The following is a 21025-nucleotide window of genomic DNA, read 5'->3' as shown; positions in this document are numbered from 1 at the left end:
TGTGTTCTCAGCAATATCACATGCTTGTTAGGAAGTCCACTTTCAAGTGAGCTTTTGCTTAAAGAACATTAATTTTACTTTAAACTTAACCTATATTTGTGAACTACTACACCATCATGTTGATCCATCACAAACGACAAAAAATCATAACATACACATCTGGCCAATGACATGACTACTACTATAACAGTAATGGTAGATTTTCACTAAATGTGTTCTATGTATGTCTTTAATGAAAAGCATTGTTCATTGAAGTAGATTTCTTAATTGAATTAGTTTTTTTTTTACATTTGAGTGTCAGCTTCACTTATGAAGCATTATTTGCAAAAATTCCATTTCCAAGCAAACAATTCCAAACCGACGAGGATGGGATTGTAACCCATGCATGCAGAGTACAATGGATTGTGCTCTGCATGCATGGGTTCCAATCCCATCCTCGTCGGTTTGGAATTGCTTGCTTGGAAATGGAATTTTTGCAAATAATGCTTCATAAGTAAAGTGAAGTGAAGTGAAGTCCATCACCTTAACCACTCGGCCACCTCATCTTTCTGGCACAAATAAAGAAGGGTTTTCTGACACCACTTGTCATATTTTAAATCATTTCTTTATACATTGTTGGTTGTGTTCTCAGCAATATCACATGCTTGTTAGCAAGTCCACTTTCAAGTGAGCTTTTGCTTAAAGAACATTTATTTTACTTTAAACGTAACCTATATTTGTGAACTACTACACCATCATGTTGATCCATCACAAATGACAAAAAATCATAACTTACAGATCTTGCCAATGACATCACTTCTACTATAACAGTAATGGTAGATTTCACTAAATGTGTGCTATGTATGTCTTTAATGAAAAGCATTGTTCTTTGAAGTAGATTTCTTAATTGAATTAGTTTATTTTTGACATTTGAGTGTTAGCTTCACTTATGAAGCATTATTTGCAAAAATTCCATTTCCAAGCAAACAACTCCCAACCGACGAGGATGGGATTTGAACCCATGCGTGCAGAGCACAATGGATTAGCAGTCCATCGCCTTAACCACTCAGCCACCTCGTCTTTCTGGCACAAATGAAGAAGGGTTTTCTGACACCACTTGTCATATTTTAAATCATTTCTTTATACATTGTTGGTTGTGTTCTCAGCAATATCACAGGCTTGTTAGCAAGTCCACTTTCAAGTGAGCTTTTGCTTAAAGAACATTTATTTTACTTTAAACTTAACCTATATTTGTGAACTACTACACCATCATGTTGATCCATTACAAACGACAAAAAATCATAACATACACATCTGGCCAATGACATGACTACTACTATAACAGTAATGGTAGATTTTCACTAAATGTGTTCTATGTATGTCTTTAATGAAAAGAATTGTTCATTGAAGTAGATTTCTTAATTGAATTAGTTTTTTTTTTACATTTGAGTGTCAGCTTCACTTATGAAGCATTATTTGCAAAAATTCCATTTCCAAGCAAACAACTCCAAACCAACGAGGATGGGATTTGAACCCATGCGTGCAGAGCACAATGGATTAGCAGTCCATCACCTTAACCACTCGGCCACCTTGTCTTTCTGGCACAAATAAAGAAGGGTTTTCTAACACCACTTGTCTTGTTTTAAATCAATTCTTTATACATTATTGGTTGTGTTCTCATCAATATCACAGGCTTGTTAGCAAGTCCTCTTTCAAGTGAGCCTTTGCTTAAAGAACATTTATTTTACTTTAAACGTAACCTATATTTGTGAACTACTACACCATCATGTTGATCCATCACAAACGACAAAAAATCATAACACACACATTTCGCTTAGATTTTCACTAAATGACATGACTTCTACGACTTCTACTATAACAGTAATGGTAGATTTTCACTAAGTGTGTTCTATGTATGTCTTTAATGAAAAGCATTGTTCATTGAAGTAGATTTCTTAATTGAATTAGTTTATTTTTGACATTTGAGTGTCAGCTTCACTTATGAAGCATTATTTGCAAAAATTCCATTTCCAAGCAAACAATTCCAAACCGACGAGGATGGGTTTGGAACCCATGAATGCAGAGCACAATGGATTGTGCTCTGCACGCATGGGTTCCAATCCCCAACCTCGTCGGTTTAGAATTGTTTGCTTGGAAAAGGAATTTTTACAAATAATGCTTCATAAGTAAAGTGAAGTGAAGTGAAGTCAATCGCCTTAACCACTCGGCCACCTCATCTTTCTGGCACAAATGAAGAAGGATTTTCTGACACCACTTGTCTTGTTTTAAATAAATTCTTTATACTTTATTGGTTGTGTTCTCATCAATATCACAGGCTTGTTAGCATGTCCACTTTCAAGTGAGCCTTTGCTTAAAGAACATTTATTTTACTTTAGACATAAACTATATTTGTGAACTACTACACCATCTTGTTGATCCATCACAAACGACAAAAAATCATAACATACACATTTGGCCAATGACATGACTTCTACTATAACAGTAATGGTAGATTTTCACTAAATGTGTGCTATGTATGTCTTTAATGAAAAGAATTGTTCATTGAAGTAGATTTCTTAATTGAATTAGTTTTTTTTTTACATTTGAGTGTCAGCTTCACTTATGAAGCATTATTTGCAAAAATTCCATTTCCAAGCAAACAATTCCAAACCGACGAGGATGTGATTGGAACCTATGAATGCAGAGCACAATGGATTGTGCTCTGCATGCATGGGTTCCAATCCCATCCTTGTTGGTTTGGAATAGTTTGCTTGGAAATGGAATTTTTGCAAATAATGCTTCATAAGTAAAGTGAAGTGAAGTGAAGTCCATCGCCTTAACAACTCGGCCACCTCATCTTTCTGGCACAAATAAAGAAGGGTTTTCTAACACCAGTTGTCATAATTTAAATCAATTCTTTATACATTGTTGGTTGTGTTCTCAGCAATATCACAGGCTTGTTAGCAAGTCCATTTTCAAGTGAGCTTTTGATTAAAGAACATTTATTTTACTTTAAACGTAACCTATATTTGTGAACTACTACACCATCATGTTGATCCATCACAAACGACAAAAAATCATAACATACACATTTGGCCAATGACATGACTTCTACTATAACAGTAATGGTAGATTTTCCTTAAATGTGTTCTATGTATGTCTTTAATGAAAAGCATTGTTCATTGAAGTAGATTTCTTAATTGAATTAGTTTATTTTTGACATTTGAGTGTCAGCTTCACTTATGAAGCATTATTTGCAAAATTCCGTTTCCAAGGAAAAAATTCCAAACTGACAAGATTTGAACCCATGCGTGCAGAACACAATGGATTAGCAGTCCATCGCCTTAACCACTCGGCCACCTCGTCTTTCTGGCACAAATAAAGATGAGTTGTCTCACACCACTTGTCATATTTTAAATAATTTCTTTATACATTGTTGGTTGTGTTCTCAGCAATATCACAGGCTTGTTAGCAAGTCCTCTTTCAAGTGAGCCTTTGCTTAAAGAACATTTATTTTACTTTAAACGTAACCTATATTTGTGAACTACTACACCATCATGTTGATCCATCACAAACGACAAAAAATCATAACACACACATTTCGCTTAGATTTTCACTAAATGACATGACTTCTACGACTTCTACTATAACAGTAATGGTAGATTTTCACTAAGTGTGTTCTATGTATGTCTTTAATGAAAAGCATTGTTCATTGAAGTAGATTTCTTAATTGAATTAGTTTATTTTTGACATTTCAGTGTCAGCTTCACTTATGAAGCATTATTTGCAAAAATTCCATTTCCAAGCAAACAATTCCAAACCGACGAGGATGGGTTTGGAACCCATGAATGCAGAGCACAATGGATTGTGCTCTGCACGCATGGGTTCCAATCCCATCCTTGTCGGTTTGGAATTGTTTGCTTGGAAAAGGAATTTTTACTAATAATGCTTCATAAGTAAAGTGAAGTGAAGTGAAGTCAATCGCCTTAACCACTCGGCCACCTCATCTTTCTGGCACAAATAAAGAAGGATTTTCTGATACCACTTGTCTTGTTTTAAATCAATTCTTTATACATTATTGGTTGTGTTCTCATCAATATCACAGGCTTGTTAGCATGTCCACTTTCAAGTGAGCCTTTGCTTAAAGAACATTTATTTTACTTTAGACATAAACTATATTTGTGAACTACTACACCATCTTGTTGATCCATCACAAACGACAAAAAATCATAACATACACATTTGGCCAATGACATGACTTCTACTATAACAGTAATGGTAGATTTTCACTAAATGTGTGCTATGTATGTCTTTAATGAAAAGCATTGTTCATTGAAGTAGATTTCTTAATTGAATTAGTTTAGTTTATGAAGCATTATTTGCAAAAATTCCATTTCCAAGCAAACAACTCCAAACCGACGAGGATGGGATTTGAACCCATGCATGCAGAGCACAATGGATTAGCAGTCCATCCCCTTAACCACTCGGCCACCTCGTCTTTCTGGAACAAATGAAGAAGGGTTTTCTGACACCACTTGTCATATTTTAAATCATTTCTTTATATATTGTTGGTTGTGTTCTCAGCAATATCACATGCTTGTTAGGAAGTCCACTTTCAAGTGAGCTTTTGCTTAAAGAACATTAATTTTACTTTAAACTTAACCTATATTTGTGAACTACTACACCATCATGTTGATCCATCACAAACGACAAAAAATCATAACATACACATCTGGCCAATGACATGACTACTACTATAACAGTAATGGTAGATTTTCACTAAATGTGTTCTATGTATGTCTTTAATGAAAAGCATTGTTCATTGAAGTAGATTTCTTAATTGAATTAGTTTTTTTTTTACATTTGAGTGTCAGCTTCACTTATGAAGCATTATTTGCAAAAATTCCATTTCCAAGCAAACAATTCCAAACCGACGAGGATGGGATTGTAACCCATGCATGCAGAGTACAATGGATTGTGCTCTGCATGCATGGGTTCCAATCCCATCCTCGTCGGTTTGGAATTGCTTGCTTGGAAATGGAATTTTTGCAAATAATGCTTCATAAGTAAAGTGAAGTGAAGTGAAGTCCATCGCCTTAACCACTCGGCCACCTCATCTTTCTGGCACAAATAAAGAAGGGTTTTCTGACACCACTTGTCATATTTTAAATCATTTCTTTATACATTGTTGGTTGTGTTCTCAGCAATATCACATGCTTGTTAGCAAGTCCACTTTCAAGTGAGCTTTTGCTTAAAGAACATTTATTTTACTTTAAACGTAACCTATATTTGTGAACTACTACACCATCATGTTGATCCATCACAAATGACAAAAAATCATAACTTACAGATCTTGCCAATGACATCACTTCTACTATAACAGTAATGGTAGATTTCACTAAATGTGTGCTATGTATGTCTTTAATGAAAAGCATTGTTCTTTGAAGTAGATTTCTTAATTGAATTAGTTTATTTTTGACATTTGAGTGTTAGCTTCACTTATGAAGCATTATTTGCAAAAATTCCATTTCCAAGCAAACAACTCCCAACCGACGAGGATGGGATTTGAACCCATGCGTGCAGAGCACAATGGATTAGCAGTCCATCGCCTTAACCACTCAGCCACCTCGTCTTTCTGGCACAAATGAAGAAGGGTTTTCTGACACCACTTGTCATATTTTAAATCATTTCTTTATACATTGTTGGTTGTGTTCTCAGCAATATCACAGGCTTGTTAGCAAGTCCACTTTCAAGTGAGCTTTTGCTTAAAGAACATTTATTTTACTTTAAACTTAACCTATATTTGTGAACTACTACACCATCATGTTGATCCATTACAAACGACAAAAAATCATAACATACACATCTGGCCAATGACATGACTACTACTATAACAGTAATGGTAGATTTTCACTAAATGTGTTCTATGTATGTCTTTAATGAAAAGAATTGTTCATTGAAGTAGATTTCTTAATTGAATTAGTTTTTTTTTTACATTTGAGTGTCAGCTTCACTTATGAAGCATTATTTGCAAAAATTCCATTTCCAAGCAAACAACTCCAAACCAACGAGGATGGGATTTGAACCCATGCGTGCAGAGCACAATGGATTAGCAGTCCATCACCTTAACCACTCGGCCACCTTGTCTTTCTGGCACAAATAAAGAAGGATTTTCTAACACCACTTGTCTTGTTTTAAATCAATTCTTTATACATTATTGGTTGTGTTCTCATCAATATCACAGGCTTGTTAGCATGTCCCCTTTCAAGTGAGCCTTTGCTTAAAGAACATTTATTTTACTTTAGACATAACCTATATTTGTGAACTACTACACCATCATGTTGATCCATCACAAACGACAAAAAATCATAACATACACATTTGGCCAATGACATGACTTCTACTATAACAGTAATGGTAGATTTTCCTTAAATGTGTTCTATATATGTCTTTAATGAAAAGCATTGTTCATTGACATAGATTTCTTAATTGAAATAGTTTATTTTTGACATTTGAGTGTCAGCTTCACTTATGAAGCATTATTTGCAAAATTCCCTTTCCAAGGAAAAAATTCCAAACTGACAAGATTTGAACCCATGCGTGCAGAACACAATTGATTAGCAGTCCATCACCTTAACCACTTGGCCACATCGTCTTTCTGGCACAAATAAAGATGAGTTGTCTCACACCACTTGTCATATTTTAAATCATTTCTTTATACATTGTTGGTTGTGTTCTCAGCAATATCACAGGCTTGTTAGCAAGTCCTCTTTCAAGTGAGCCTTTGCTTAAAGAACATTTATTTTACTTTAAACGTAACCTATATTTGTGAACTACTACACCATCATGTTGATCCATCACAAACGACAAAAAATCATAACACACACATTTCGCTTAGATTTTCACTAAATGACATGACTTCTACGACTTCTACTATAACAGTAATGGTAGATTTTCACTAAGTGTGTTCTATGTATGTCTTTAATGAAAAGCATTGTTCATTGAAGTAGATTTCTTAATTGAATTAGTTTATTTTTGACATTTGAGTGTCAGCTTCACTTATGAAGCATTATTTGCAAAAATTCCATTTCCAAGCAAACAATTCCAAACCGACGAGGATGGGTTTGGAACCCATGAATGCAGAGCACAATGGATTGTGCTCTGCACGCATGGGTTCCAATCCCCAACCTCGTCGGTTTAGAATTGTTTGCTTGGAAAAGGAATTTTTACAAATAATGCTTCATAAGTAAAGTGAAGTGAAGTGAAGTCAATCGCCTTAACCACTCGGCCACCTCATCTTTCTGGCACAAATGAAGAAGGATTTTCTGACACCACTTGTCTTGTTTTAAATAAATTCTTTATACTTTATTGGTTGTGTTCTCATCAATATCACAGGCTTGTTAGCATGTCCACTTTCAAGTGAGCCTTTGCTTAAAGAACATTTATTTTACTTTAGACATAAACTATATTTGTGAACTACTACACCATCTTGTTGATCCATCACAAACGACAAAAAATCATAACATACACATTTGGCCAATGACATGACTTCTACTATAACAGTAATGGTAGATTTTCACTAAATGTGTGCTATGTAGGTCTTTAATGAAAAGCATTGTTCATTGAAGTAGATTTCTTAATTGAATTAGTTTATTTTTGACATTTAAGTGTTAGCTTCACTTATGAAGCATTATTTGCAAAAATTCCATTTCCAAGCAAGCAACTCCAAACCGACGAGGATGGGATTTGAACCCATGCGTGCAGCGCACAATGGATTAGCAATCCATCGCCTTAACCACTCGGCCACCTCGTCTTTCTTGCACAAATGAAGAAGGGTTTTCTGACACCACTTGTCATATTTTAAATCATTTCTTTATACATTGTTGGTTGTGTTCTCAGCAATATCACAGGCTTGTTAGCAAGTCCACTTTCAAGTGAGCTTTTGCTTAAAGAACATTTATTTTACTTTAAACTTAACCTATATTTGTGAACTACTACACCATCATGTTGATCCATCACAAACGACAAAAAATCATAACATACACATCTGGCCAATGACATGACTACTACTATAACAGAAATGGTAGATTTTCACTAAATGTGTTCTATGTATGTCCTTAATGAAAAGCATTGTTCATTGAACTAGATTTCTTAATTGAATTAGTTTTTTTTTTACATTTGAGTGTCAGCTTCACTTATGAAGCATTATTTGCAAAAATTCCATTTCCAAGCAAACAATTCCAAACCGACGAGGATGGGATTGGAACCCATGAATGCAGAGCACAATGGATTGTGCTCTGCATGCATGGGTTCCAATCCCATCCTCGTCGGTTTGGAATTGTTTGCTTGGAAATGGAATTTTTGCAAATAATGCTTCATAAGTAAAGTGAAGTGAAGTGAAGTCCATCGCCTTAACCACTCGGCCACCTCATCTTTCTGGCACAAATAAAGAAGGGTTTTCTTACACCAGTTGTCATATTTTAAATCAATTCTTTATACATTGTTGGTTGTGTTCTCAGCAATATCACAGGCTTGTTAGCATGTCCACTTTCAAGTGAGCCTTTGCTTAAAGAACATTTATTTTACTTTAGACATAAACTATATTTGTGAACTACTACACCATCATGTTGATCCATCACAAACGACAAAAAATCATAACATACACATTTGGCCAATGACATGACTTCTACTATAACAGTAATGGTAGATTTTCCTTAAATGTGTTCTATGTATGTCTTTAATGAAAAGCATTGTTCATTGACGTAGATTTCTTAATTGAATTAGTTTATTTTTGACATTTGAGTGTCAGCTTCACTTATGAAGCATTATTTGCAAAATTCCATTTCCAAGGAAAAAATTCCAAACTGACAAGATTTGAACCCATGCGTGCAGAACACAATGGATTAGCAGTCCATCGCCTTAACCACTCGGCCACCTCGTCTTTCTGGCACATATAAAGATGAGTTGTCTCACACCACTTGTCATATTTTAAATCATTTCTTTATACATTGTTGGTTGTGTTCTCAGCAATATCACAGGCTTGTTAGCAAGTCCACTTTCAAGTGAGCCTTTGCTTAAAGAACATTTATTTTACTTTAAATGTAACCTATATTTGTGAACTACTACACGATCATATTGATCCATCACAAATGACAAAAAATCATAACACACACATTTGGCTTTGATTTTCACTAAATGACATGACTTCTACGACTTCTACTATAACAGTAATGTTAGATTTTCACTAAATGTGTTCTATGTATGTCTTTAATGAAAAGCATTGTTCATTGAAGTAGATTTCTTAATTGAATTAGTTTATTTTTGACATTTGAGTGTCAGCTTCACTTATGAAGCATTATTTGCAAAAATTCCATTTCCAAGCAAACAATTCCAAACTGACGAGGATGGGATTGGAACCCATGAATGCAGAGCACAATGGATTGTGCTCTGCACGCATGAGTTCAAATCCAATCCTCGTCGGTTTGGAATTGTTTGCTTGGAAAAGGAATTTTAACAAATAATGCTTCATAAGTAAAGTGAAGTGAAGTGAAGTCAATCGCCTTAACCACTCGGCCACCTCATCTTTCTTGCACAAATAAAGAAGGATTTTCTGACACCACTTGTCTTGTTTTAAATCAATTATTTGTACATTATTGGTTGTGTTCTCATCAATATCACAGGCTTGTTAGCATGTCCACTTTCAAGTGAGCCTTTGCTTAAAGAACATTTATTTTACTTTAGACATAAACTATATTTGTGAACTACTACACCATCTTGTTGATCCATCACAAACGACAAAAAATCATAACATACACATTTGGCTAATGACATGACTTCTACTATACCAGTAATGGTAGATTTTCACTAAATGTGTTCTATGTATGTCTTTAATGAAAAGCATTGTTCATTGAAGTAGATTTCTTAATTTAATTAGTTGATTTTTGACATTTGAGTGTCAGCTTCACTTATGAAGCATTATTTGCAAAAATTCCATTTCCAAGCAAACAATTCCAAACCGACGAGGATGGGATTGGAACCCATGCATGCAGAGTACAATGGATTGTGCTCTGCATGCATGGGATCCAATCCCATCCTCGTCGGTTTGGAATTGCATGCTTGGAAATGGAATTTTTGCAAATAATGCTTCATAAGTAAAGTGAAGTGAAGTGAAGTCCATCGCCTTAACCACTCGGCCACCTCATCTTTCTGGCACAAATAAAGAAGGGTTTTCTGACACCACTTGTCATATATTAAATCATTTCTTTATACTTTATTGGTTGTGTTCTCATCAATATCACAGGCTTGTTAGCATGTCCACTTTCAAGTGAGCCTTTGCTTAAAGAACATTTATTTTACTTTAGACATAAACTATATTTGTGAACTACTACACCATCTTGTTGATCCATCACAAATGACAAAAAATCATAACATACACATTTGGCAAATGACATGACTTCTACTATAACAGTAATGGTAGATTTTCACTAAATGTGTGCTATGTAGGTCTTTAATGAAAAGCATTGTTCATTGAAGTAGATTTCTTAATCGAATTAGTTTATTTTTGACATTTAAGTGTTAGCTTCACTTATGAAGCATTATTTGCAAAAATTCCATTTCCAAGCAAGCAACTCCAAACCGATGAGGATGGGATTTGAACCCATGCGTGCAGCGCACAATGGATTAGCAATCCATCGCCTTAACCACTCGGCCACCTCGTCTTTCTTGCACAAATGAAGAAGGGTTTTCTGACACCACTTGTCATATTTTAAATCATTTCTTTATACATTGTTGGTTGTGTTCTCAGCAATATCACAGGCTTGTTAGCAAGTCCACTTTCAAGTGAGCTTTTGCTTAAAGAACATTTATTTTACTTTAAACTTAACCTATATTTGTGAACTACTACACCATCATGTTGATCCATCACAAACGACAAAAAATCATAACATACACATCTGGCCAATGACATGACTACTACTATAACAGAAATGGTAGATTTTCACTAAATGTGTTCTATGTATGTCCTTAATGAAAAGCATTGTTCATTGAACTAGATTTCTTAATTGAATTAGTTTTTTTTTTACATTTGAGTGTCAGCTTCACTTATGAAGCATTATTTGCAAAAATTCCATTTCCAAGCAAACAATTCCAAACCGACGAGGATGGGATTGGAACCCATGAATGCAGAGCACAATGGATTGTGCTCTGCATGCATGGGTTCCAATCCCATCCTCGTCGGTTTGGAATTGTTTGCTTGGAAATGGAATTTTTGCAAATAATGCTTCATAAGTAAAGTGAAGTGAAGTGAAGTCCATCGCCTTAACCACTCGGCCACCTCATCTTTCTGGCACAAATAAAGAAGGGTTTTCTTACACCAGTTGTCATATTTTAAATCAATTCTTTATACATTGTTGGTTGTGTTCTCAGCAATATCACAGGCTTGTTAGCATGTCCACTTTCAAGTGAGCCTTTGCTTAAAGAACATTTATTTTACTTTAGACATAAACTATATTTGTGAACTACTACACCATCATGTTGATCCATCACAAACGACAAAAAATCATAACATACACATTTGGCCAATGACATGACTTCTACTATAACAGTAATGGTAGATTTTCCTTAAATGTGTTCTATGTATGTCTTTAATGAAAAGCATTGTTCATTGACGTAGATTTCTTAATTGAATTAGTTTATTTTTGACATTTGAGTGTCAGCTTCACTTATGAAGCATTATTTGCAAAATTCCATTTCCAAGGAAAAAATTCCAAACTGACAAGATTTGAACACATGCGTGCAGAACACAATGGATTAGCAGTCCATCGCCTTAACCACTCGGCCACCTCGTCTTTCTGGCACATATAAAGATGAGTTGTCTCACACCACTTGTCATATTTTAAATCATTTCTTTATACATTGTTGGTTGTGTTCTCAGCAATATCACAGGCTTGTTAGCAAGTCCACTTTCAAGTGAGCCTTTGCTTAAAGAACATTTATTTTACTTTAAATGTAACCTATATTTGTGAACTACTACACGATCATATTGATCCATCACAAACGACAAAAAATCATAACACACACATTTGGCTTTGATTTTCACAAAATGACATGACTTCTACGACTTCTACTATAACAGTAATGTTAGATTTTCACTAAATGTGTTCTATGTATGTCTTTAATGAAAAGAATTGTTCATTGAAGTAGATTTCTTAATTGAATTAGTTTTTTTTTTACATTTGAGTGTCAGCTTCACTTATGAAGCATTATTTGCAAAAATTCCATTTCCAAGCAAACAACTCCAAACCAACGAGGATGGGATTTGAACCCATGCTTGCAGAGCACAATGGATTAGCAGTCCATCACCTTAACCACTCGGCCACCTTGTCTTTCTGGCACAAATAAAGAAGGGTTTTCTAACACCACTTGTCTTGTTTTAAATCAATTCTTTATACATTATTGGTTGTGTTCTCATCAATATCACAGGCTTGTTAGCATGTCCCCTTTCAAGTGAGCCTTTGCTTAAAGAACATTTATTTTACTTTAGACATAACCTATATTTGTGAACTACTACACCATCATGTTGATCCATCACAAATGACAAAAAATCATAACATACACATTTGGCCAATGACATGACTTCTACTATAACAGTAATGGTAGATTTTCCTTAAATGTGTTCTATATATGTCTTTAATGAAAAGCATTGTTCATTGACATAGATTTCTTAATTGAAATAGTTTATTTTTGACATTTGAGTGTCAGCTTCACTTATGAAGCATTATTTGCAAAATTCCCTTTCCAAGGAAAAAATTCCAAACTGACAAGATTTGAACCCATGCGTGCAGAACACAATTGATTAGCAGTCCATCACCTTAACCACTTGGCCACATCGTCTTTCTGGCACAAATAAAGATGAGTTGTCTCACACCACTTGTCATATTTTAAATCATTTCTTTATACATTGTTGGTTGTGTTCTCAGCAATATCACAGGCTTGTTAGCAAGTCCTCTTTCAAGTGAGCCTTTGCTTAAAGAACATTTATTTTACTTTAAACGTAACCTATATTTGTGAACTACTACACCATCATGTTGATCCATCACAAACGACAAAAAATCATAACACACACATTTCGCTTAGATTTTCACTAAATGACATGACTTCTACGACTTCTACTATAACAGTAATGGTAGATTTTCACTAAGTGTGTTCTATGTATGTCTTTAATGAAAAGCATTGTTCATTGAAGTAGATTTCTTAATTGAATTAGTTTATTTTTGACATTTGAGTGTCAGCTTCACTTATGAAGCATTATTTGCAAAAATTCCATTTCCAAGCAAACAATTCCAAACCGACGAGGATGGGTTTGGAACCCATGAATGCAGAGCACAATGGATTGTGCTCTGCACGCATGGGTTCCAATCCCCAACCTCGTCGGTTTAGAATTGTTTGCTTGGAAAAGGAATTTTTACAAATAATGCTTCATAAGTAAAGTGAAGTGAAGTGAAGTCAATCGCCTTAACCACTCGGCCACCTCATCTTTCTGGCACAAATGAAGAAGGATTTTCTGACACCACTTGTCTTGTTTTAAATCAATTCTTTATACTTTATTGGTTGTGTTCTCATCAATATCACAGGCTTGTTAGCATGTCCACTTTCAAGTGAGCCTTTGCTTAAAGAACATTTATTTTACTTTAGACATAAACTATATTTGTGAACTACTACACCATCTTGTTGATCCATCACAAACGACAAAAAATCATAACATACACATTTGGCCAATGACATGACTTCTACTATAACAGTAATGTTAGATTTTCACTAAATGTGTTCTATGTATGTCTTTAATGAAAAGCATTGTTCATTGAAGTAGATTTCTTAATTGAATTAGTTTATTTTTGACATTTGAGTGTCAGCTTCACTTATGAAGCATTATTTGCAAAAATTCCATTTCCAAGCAAACAATTCCAAACTGACGAGGATGGGATTGGAACCAATGAATGCAGAGCACAATGGATTGTGCTCTGCACGCATGAGTTCAAATCCAATCCTCGTCGGTTTGGAATTGTTTGCTTGGAAAAGGAATTTTAACAAATAATGCTTCATAAGTAAAGTGAAGTGAAGTGAAGTCAATCGCCTTAACCACTCGGCCACCTCATCTTTCTTGCACAAATAAAGAAGGATTTTCTGACACCACTTGTCTTGTTTTAAATCAATTATTTGTACATTATTGGTTGTGTTCTCATCAATATCACAGGCTTGTTAGCATGTCCACTTTCAAGTGAGCCTTTGCTTAAAGAACATTTATTTTACTTTAGACATAAACTATATTTGTGAACTACTACACCATCTTGTTGATCCATCACAAACGACAAAAAATCATAACATACACATTTGGCTAATGACATGACTTCTACTATACCAGTAATGGTAGATTTTCACTAAATGTGTTCTATGTATGTCTTTAATGAAAAGCATTGTTCATTGAAGTAGATTTCTTAATTGAATTAGTTTATTTTTGACATTTGAGTGTCAGCTTCACTTATGAAGCATTATTTGCAAAAATTCCATTTCCAAGCAAACAATTCCAAACCGACGAGGATGGGATTGGAACCCATGCATGCAGAGTACAATGGATTGTGCTCTGCATGCATGGGATCCAATCCCATCCTCGTCGGTTTGGAATTGCATGCTTGGAAATGGAATTTTTGCAAATAATGCTTCATAAGTAAAGTGAAGTGAAGTGAAGTCCATCGCCTTAACCACTCGGCCACCTCATCTTTCTGGCACAAATAAAGAAGGGTTTTCTGACACCACTTGTCATATTTTAAATCATTTCTTTATACTTTATTGGTTGTGTTCTCATCAATATCACAGGCTTGTTAGCATGTCCACTTTCAAATGAGCCTTTGCTTAAAGAACATTTATTTTACTTTAGACATAAACTATATTTGTGAACTACTACACCATCTTGTTGATCCATCACAAACGACAAAAAATCATAACATACACATTTGGCCAATGACATGACTTCTACTATAACAGTAATGGTAGATTTTCACTAAATGTGTGCTATGTAGGTCTTTAATGAAAAGCATTGTTCATTGAAGTAGATTTCTTAATCGAATTAGTTTATTTTTGACATTTAAGTGTTAGCTTCACTTATGAAGCATTATTTGCAAAAATTCCATTTCCAAGCAAGCAACTCCAAACCGATGAGGATGGGATTTGAACCCATGCGTGCAGCGCACAATGGATTAGCAATCCATCGCCTTAACCACTCGGCCACCTCGTCTTTCTTGCACAAATGAAGAAGGGTTTTCTGACACCACTTGTCATATTTTAAATCATTTCTTTATACATTGTTGGTTGTGTTCTCAGCAATATCACAGGCTTGTTAGCAAGTCCACTTTCAAGTGAGCTTTTGCTTAAAGAACATTTATTTTACTTTAAACTTAACCTATATTTGTGAACTACTACACCATCATGTTGATCCATCACAAACGACAAAAAATCATAACATACACATCTGGCCAATGACATGACTACTACTATAACAGAAATGGTAGATTTTCACTAAATGTGTTCTATGTATGTCCTTAATGAAAAGCATTGTTCATTGAACTAGATTTCTTAATTGAATTAGTTTTTTTTTTACATTTGAGTGTCAGCTTCACTTATGAAGCATTATTTGCAAAAATTCCATTTCCAAGCAAACAATTCCAAACCGACGAGGATGGGATTGGAACCCATGAATGCAGAGCACAATGGATTGTGCTCTGCATGCATGGGTTCCAATCCCATCCTCGTCGGTTTGGAATTGTTTGCTTGGAAATGGAATTTTTGCAAATAATGCTTCATAAGTAAAGTGAAGTGAAGTGAAGTCCATCGCCTTAACCACTCGGCCACCTCATCTTTCTGGCACAAATAAAGAAGGGTTTTCTTACACCAGTTGTCATATTTTAAATCAATTCTTTATACATTGTTGGTTGTGTTCTCAGCAATATCACAGGCTTGTTAGCATGTCCACTTTCAAGTGAGCCTTTGCTTAAAGAACATTTATTTTACTTTAGACATAAACTATATTTGTGAACTACTACACCATCATGTTGATCCATCACAAACGACAAAAAATCATAACATACACATTTGGCCAATGACATGACTTCTACTATAACAGTAATGGTAGATTTTCCTTAAATGTGTTCTATGTATGTCTTTAATGAAAAGCATTGTTCATTGACGTAGATTTCTTAATTGAATTAGTTTATTTTTGACATTTGAGTGTCAGCTTCACTTATGAAGCATTATTTGCAAAATTCCATTTCCAAGGAAAAAATTCCAAACTGACAAGATTTGAACCCATGCATGCAGAACACAATGGATTAGCAGTCCATCGCCTTAACCACTCGGCCACCTCGTCTTTCTGGCACATATAAAGATGAGTTGTCTCACACCACTTGTCATATTTTAAATCATTTCTTTATACATTGTTGGTTGTGTTCTCAGCAATATCACAGGCTTGTTAGCAAGTCCACTTTCAAGTGAGCCTTTGCTTAAAGAACATTTATTTTACTTTAAATGTAACCTATATTTGTGAACTACTACACGATCATATTGATCCATCACAAACGACAAAAAATCATAACACACACATTTGGCTTTGATTTTCACAAAATGACATGACTTCTACGACTTCTACTATAACAGTAATGTTAGATTTTCACTAAATGTGTTCTATGTATGTCTTTAATGAAAAGCATTGTTCATTGAAGTAGATTTCTTATTTGAATTAGTTTATTTTTGACATTTGAGTGTCAGCTTCACTTATGAAGCATTATTTGCAAAAATTCCATTTCCAAGCAAACAATTCCAAACTGACGAGGATGGGATTGGAACCCATGAATGCAGAGCACAATGGATTGTGCTCTGCACGCATGAGTTCAAATCCAATCCTCGTCGGTTTGGAATTGTTTGCTTGGAAAAGGAATTTTTACAAATAATGCTTCATAAGTAAAGTGAAGTGAAGTGAAGTCAATCGCCTTAACCACTCGGCCACCTCATCTTTCTTGCACAAATAAAGAAGGATTTTCTGACACCACTTGTCTTGTTTTAAATCAATTATTTGTACATTATTGGTTGTGTTCTCATCAATATCACAGGCTTGTTAGCATGTCCACTTTCAAGTGAGCCTTTGCTTAAAGAACATTTATTTTACTTTAGACATAAACTATATTTGTGAACTACTACACCATCTTGTTGATCCATCACAAACGACAAAAAATCATAACATACACATTTGGCTAATGACATGACTTCTACTATACCAGTAATGGTAGATTTTCACTAAATGTGTTCTATGTATGTCTTTAATGAAAAGCATTGTTCATTGAAGTAGATTTCTTAATTGAATTAGTTTTTTTTTTACATTTGAGTGTTAGCTTCACTTATGAAGCATTATTTGCAAAAATTCCATTTCCAAGCAAACAATTCCAAACCGACGAGGATGGGATTGGAACCCATGCATGCAGAGTACAATGGATTGTGCTCTGCATGCATGGGATCCAATCCCATCCTCGTCGGTTTGGAATTGTTTGCTTGGAAATGGAATTTTTGCAAATAATGCTTCATAAGTAAAGTGAAGTGAAGTGAAGTCCATCGCCTTAACAACTCGGCCACCTCATCTTTCTGGCACAAATAAAGAAGGGTTTTCTAACACCAGTTGTCATAATTTAAATCAATTCTTTATACATTGTTGGTTGTGTTCTCAGCAATATCACAGGCTTGTTAGCAAGTCCATTTTCAAGTTAGCTTTTGCTTAAAGAACATTTATTTTACTTTAAACGTAACCTATATTTGTGAACTACTACACCATCATGTTGATCCATCACAAATGACAAAAAATCATAACTTACAGATCTGGCCAATGACATCACTTCTACTATAACAGTAATGGTAGATTTCACTAAATGTGTGCTATGTATGTCTTTAATGAAAAGCATTGTTCTTTGAAGTAGATTTCTTAATTGAATTAGTTTATTTTTGACATTTGAGTGTTAGCTTCACTTATGAAGCATTATTTGCAAAAATTCCATTTCCAAGCAAACAACTCCAAACTGACGAGGATGGGATTTGAACCCATGCGTGCAGAGCACAATGGATTAGCAGTCCATCACCTTAAACACTCGGCCACCTTGTCTTTCTGGCACAAATAAAGAAGGGTTTTCTAACACCACTTGTCTTGTTTTAAATCAATTCTTTATACATTATTGGTTGTGTTCTCATCAATATCACAGGCTTGTTAGCATGTCCCCTTTCAAGTGAGCCTTTGCTTAAAGAACATTTATTTTACTTTAGACATAACCTATATTTGTGAACTACTACACCATCATGTTGATCCATCACAAACGACAAAAAATCATAACATACACATTTGGCCAATGACATGACTTCTACTATAACAGTAATGGTAGATTTTCCTTAAATGTGTTCTATATATGTCTTTAATGAAAAGCATTGTTCATTGACATAGATTTCTTAATTGAAATAGTTTATTTTTGACATTTGAGTGTCAGCTTCACTTATGAAGCATTATTTGCAAAATTCCCTTTCCAAGGAAAAAAATCCAAACTGACAAGATTTGAACCCACGCTTGCAGAACACAATGGATTAGCAGTCCATCGCCTTAACCACTTGGCCACCTCGTCTTTCTGGCACAAATAAAGATGAGTTGTCTCACATCACTTGTCATATTTTAAATCATTTCTTTATACATTGTTGGTTGTGTTCTCAGCAATATCACAGGCTTGTTAGCAAGTCCTCTTTCAAGTGAGCCTTTGCTTAAAGAACATTTATTTTACTTTAAACGTAACCTATATTTGTGAACTACTACACCATCATGTTGATCCATCACAAATGACAAAAAATCATAACACACACATTTCGCTTAGATTTTCACTAAATGACATGACTTCTACGACTTCTACTATAACAGTAATGGTAGATTTTCACTAAGTGTGTTCTATGTATGTCTTTAATGAAAAGCATTGTTCATTGAAGTAGATTTCTTAATTGAATTAGTTTATTTTTGACATTTGAGTGTCAGCTTCACTTATGAAGCATTATTTGCAAAAATTCCATTTCCAAGCAAACAATTCCAAACTGACGAGGATGGGATTGGAACCCATGAATGCAGAGCACAATGGATTGTGCTCTGCACGCATGAGTTCAAATCCAATCCTCGTCGGTTTGGAATTGTTTGCTTGGAAAAGGAATTTTTACAAATAATGCTTCATAAGTAAAGTGAAGTGAAGTGAAGTCAATCGCCTTAACCACTCGGCCACCTCATCTTTCTTGCACAAATAAAGAAGGATTTTCTGACACCACTTGTCTTGTTTTAAATCAATTATTTGTACATTATTGGTTGTGTTCTCATCAATATCACAGGCTTGTTAGCATGTCCACTTTCAAGTGAGCCTTTGCTTAAAGAACATTTATTTTACTTTAGACATAAACTATATTTGTGAACTACTACACCATCTTGTTGATCCATCACAAACGACAAAAAATCATAACATACACATTTGGCTAATGACATGACTTCTACTATACCAGTAATGGTAGATTTTCACTAAATGTGTTCTATGTATGTCTTTAATGAAAAGCATTGTTCATTGAAGTAGATTTCTTAATTGAATTAGTTTATTTTTGACATTTGAGTGTCAGCTTCACTTATGAAGCATTATTTGCAAAAATTCCATTTCCAAGCAAACAATTCCAAACCGACGAGGATGGGATTGGAACCCATGCATGCAGAGTACAATGGATTGTGCTCTGCATGCATGGGATCCAATCCCATCCTCGTCGGTTTGGAATTGCTTGCTTGGAAATGGAATTTTTGCAAATAATGCTTCATAAGTAAAGTGAAGTGAAGTGAAGTCCATCGCCTTAACCACTCGGCCACCTCATCTTTCTGGCACAAATAAAGAAGGGTTTTCTGACACCACTTGTCATATTTTAAATCATTTCTTTATACATTGTTGGTTGTGTTCTCAGCAATATCACATGCTTGTTAGCAAGTCCACTTTCAAGTGAGCTTTTGCTTAAAGAACATTTATTTTACTTTAAACGTAACCTATATTTGTGAACTACTACACCATCATGTTGATCCATCACAAATGACAAAAAATCATAACTTACAGATCTTGCCAATGACATCACTTCTACTATAACAGTAATGGTAGATTTCACTAAATGTGTGCTATGTATGTCTTTAATGAAAAGCATTGTTCTTTGAAGTAGATTTCTTAATTGAATTAGTTTATTTTTGACATTTGAGTGTCAGCTTCACTTAAGAAGCATTATTTGCAAAATTCCATTTCCAAGGAAAAAATTCCAAACCAACAAGATTTGAACCCATGCGTGCAGAACACAATGGATTAGCAGTCCATCGCCTTAACCACTCGGCCACCTCATCTTTCTGGCACAAATGAAGAAGGGTTTTCTGACACCACTTGTCATATTTTAAATCATTTCTTTATACATTGTTGGTTGTGTTCTCAGCAATATCACAGGCTTGTTAGCAAGTCCACTTTCAAGTGAGCTTTTGCTTAAAGAACATTTATTTTACTTTAAACTTAACCTATATTTGTGAACTACTACACCATCATGTTGATCCATTACAAACGACAAAAAATCATAACATACACATCTGGCCAATGACATGACTACTACTATAACAGTAATGGTAGATTTTCACTAAATGTGTTCTATGTATGTCTTTAATGAAAAGCATTGTTCATTGAAGTAGATTTCTTAATTGAATTAGTTTTTTTTTTACATTTGAGTGTCAGCTTCACTTATGAAGCATTAATTGCAAAAATTCCATTTCCAAGCAAACAATTCCAAACCGATGAGGATGTGATTGGAACCCATGAATGCAGAGCACAATGGATTGTGCTCTGCATGCATGGGTTCCAATCCCATCCTCGTCGGTTTGGAATTGTTTGCTTGGAAATGGAATTTTTGCAAATAATGCTTCATAAGTAAAGTG

At 34.7% G+C, this 21025-nt stretch overlaps 7 non-coding genes across 7 annotated transcripts; all 7 read right to left on the bottom strand.

Annotated features, from left to right (window-relative positions):
• Positions 1 to 977: 977 nt before the first annotated feature.
• On the bottom strand, positions 978 to 1059 carry TRNAS-GCU (transfer RNA serine (anticodon GCU)). Its single transcript has one exon. It is a non-coding gene; the product is annotated as a tRNA-Ser (tRNA).
• A 433-nt stretch (positions 1060 to 1492) lies between these two features.
• Positions 1493 to 1574, bottom strand: TRNAS-GCU (transfer RNA serine (anticodon GCU)). Its single transcript has one exon. It is a non-coding gene; the product is annotated as a tRNA-Ser (tRNA).
• A 3955-nt stretch (positions 1575 to 5529) lies between these two features.
• Positions 5530 to 5611, bottom strand: TRNAS-GCU (transfer RNA serine (anticodon GCU)). Its single transcript has one exon. It is a non-coding gene; the product is annotated as a tRNA-Ser (tRNA).
• A 433-nt stretch (positions 5612 to 6044) lies between these two features.
• TRNAS-GCU (transfer RNA serine (anticodon GCU)) lies at positions 6045 to 6126 on the bottom strand. Its single transcript has one exon. It is a non-coding gene; the product is annotated as a tRNA-Ser (tRNA).
• A 1584-nt stretch (positions 6127 to 7710) lies between these two features.
• TRNAS-GCU (transfer RNA serine (anticodon GCU)) lies at positions 7711 to 7792 on the bottom strand. Its single transcript has one exon. It is a non-coding gene; the product is annotated as a tRNA-Ser (tRNA).
• A 2823-nt stretch (positions 7793 to 10615) lies between these two features.
• TRNAS-GCU (transfer RNA serine (anticodon GCU)) lies at positions 10616 to 10697 on the bottom strand. The gene has a single exon. It is a non-coding gene; the product is annotated as a tRNA-Ser (tRNA).
• Positions 10698 to 15186: 4489 nt separating this feature from the next.
• TRNAS-GCU (transfer RNA serine (anticodon GCU)) lies at positions 15187 to 15268 on the bottom strand. Its single transcript has one exon. It is a non-coding gene; the product is annotated as a tRNA-Ser (tRNA).
• Positions 15269 to 21025: the final 5757 nt, after the last annotated feature.

Source organism: Taudactylus pleione, unplaced genomic scaffold, assembly GCF_031769625.1.
Source record: "Taudactylus pleione unplaced genomic scaffold, aTauple2 ptg000680l, whole genome shotgun sequence".
NCBI classification, from domain to species: domain Eukaryota; kingdom Metazoa; phylum Chordata; class Amphibia; order Anura; family Myobatrachidae; genus Taudactylus; species Taudactylus pleione.
Note: the sequence above shows the minus strand (reverse complement) of the source record. Positions and strands in the feature narration are given on the sequence as shown.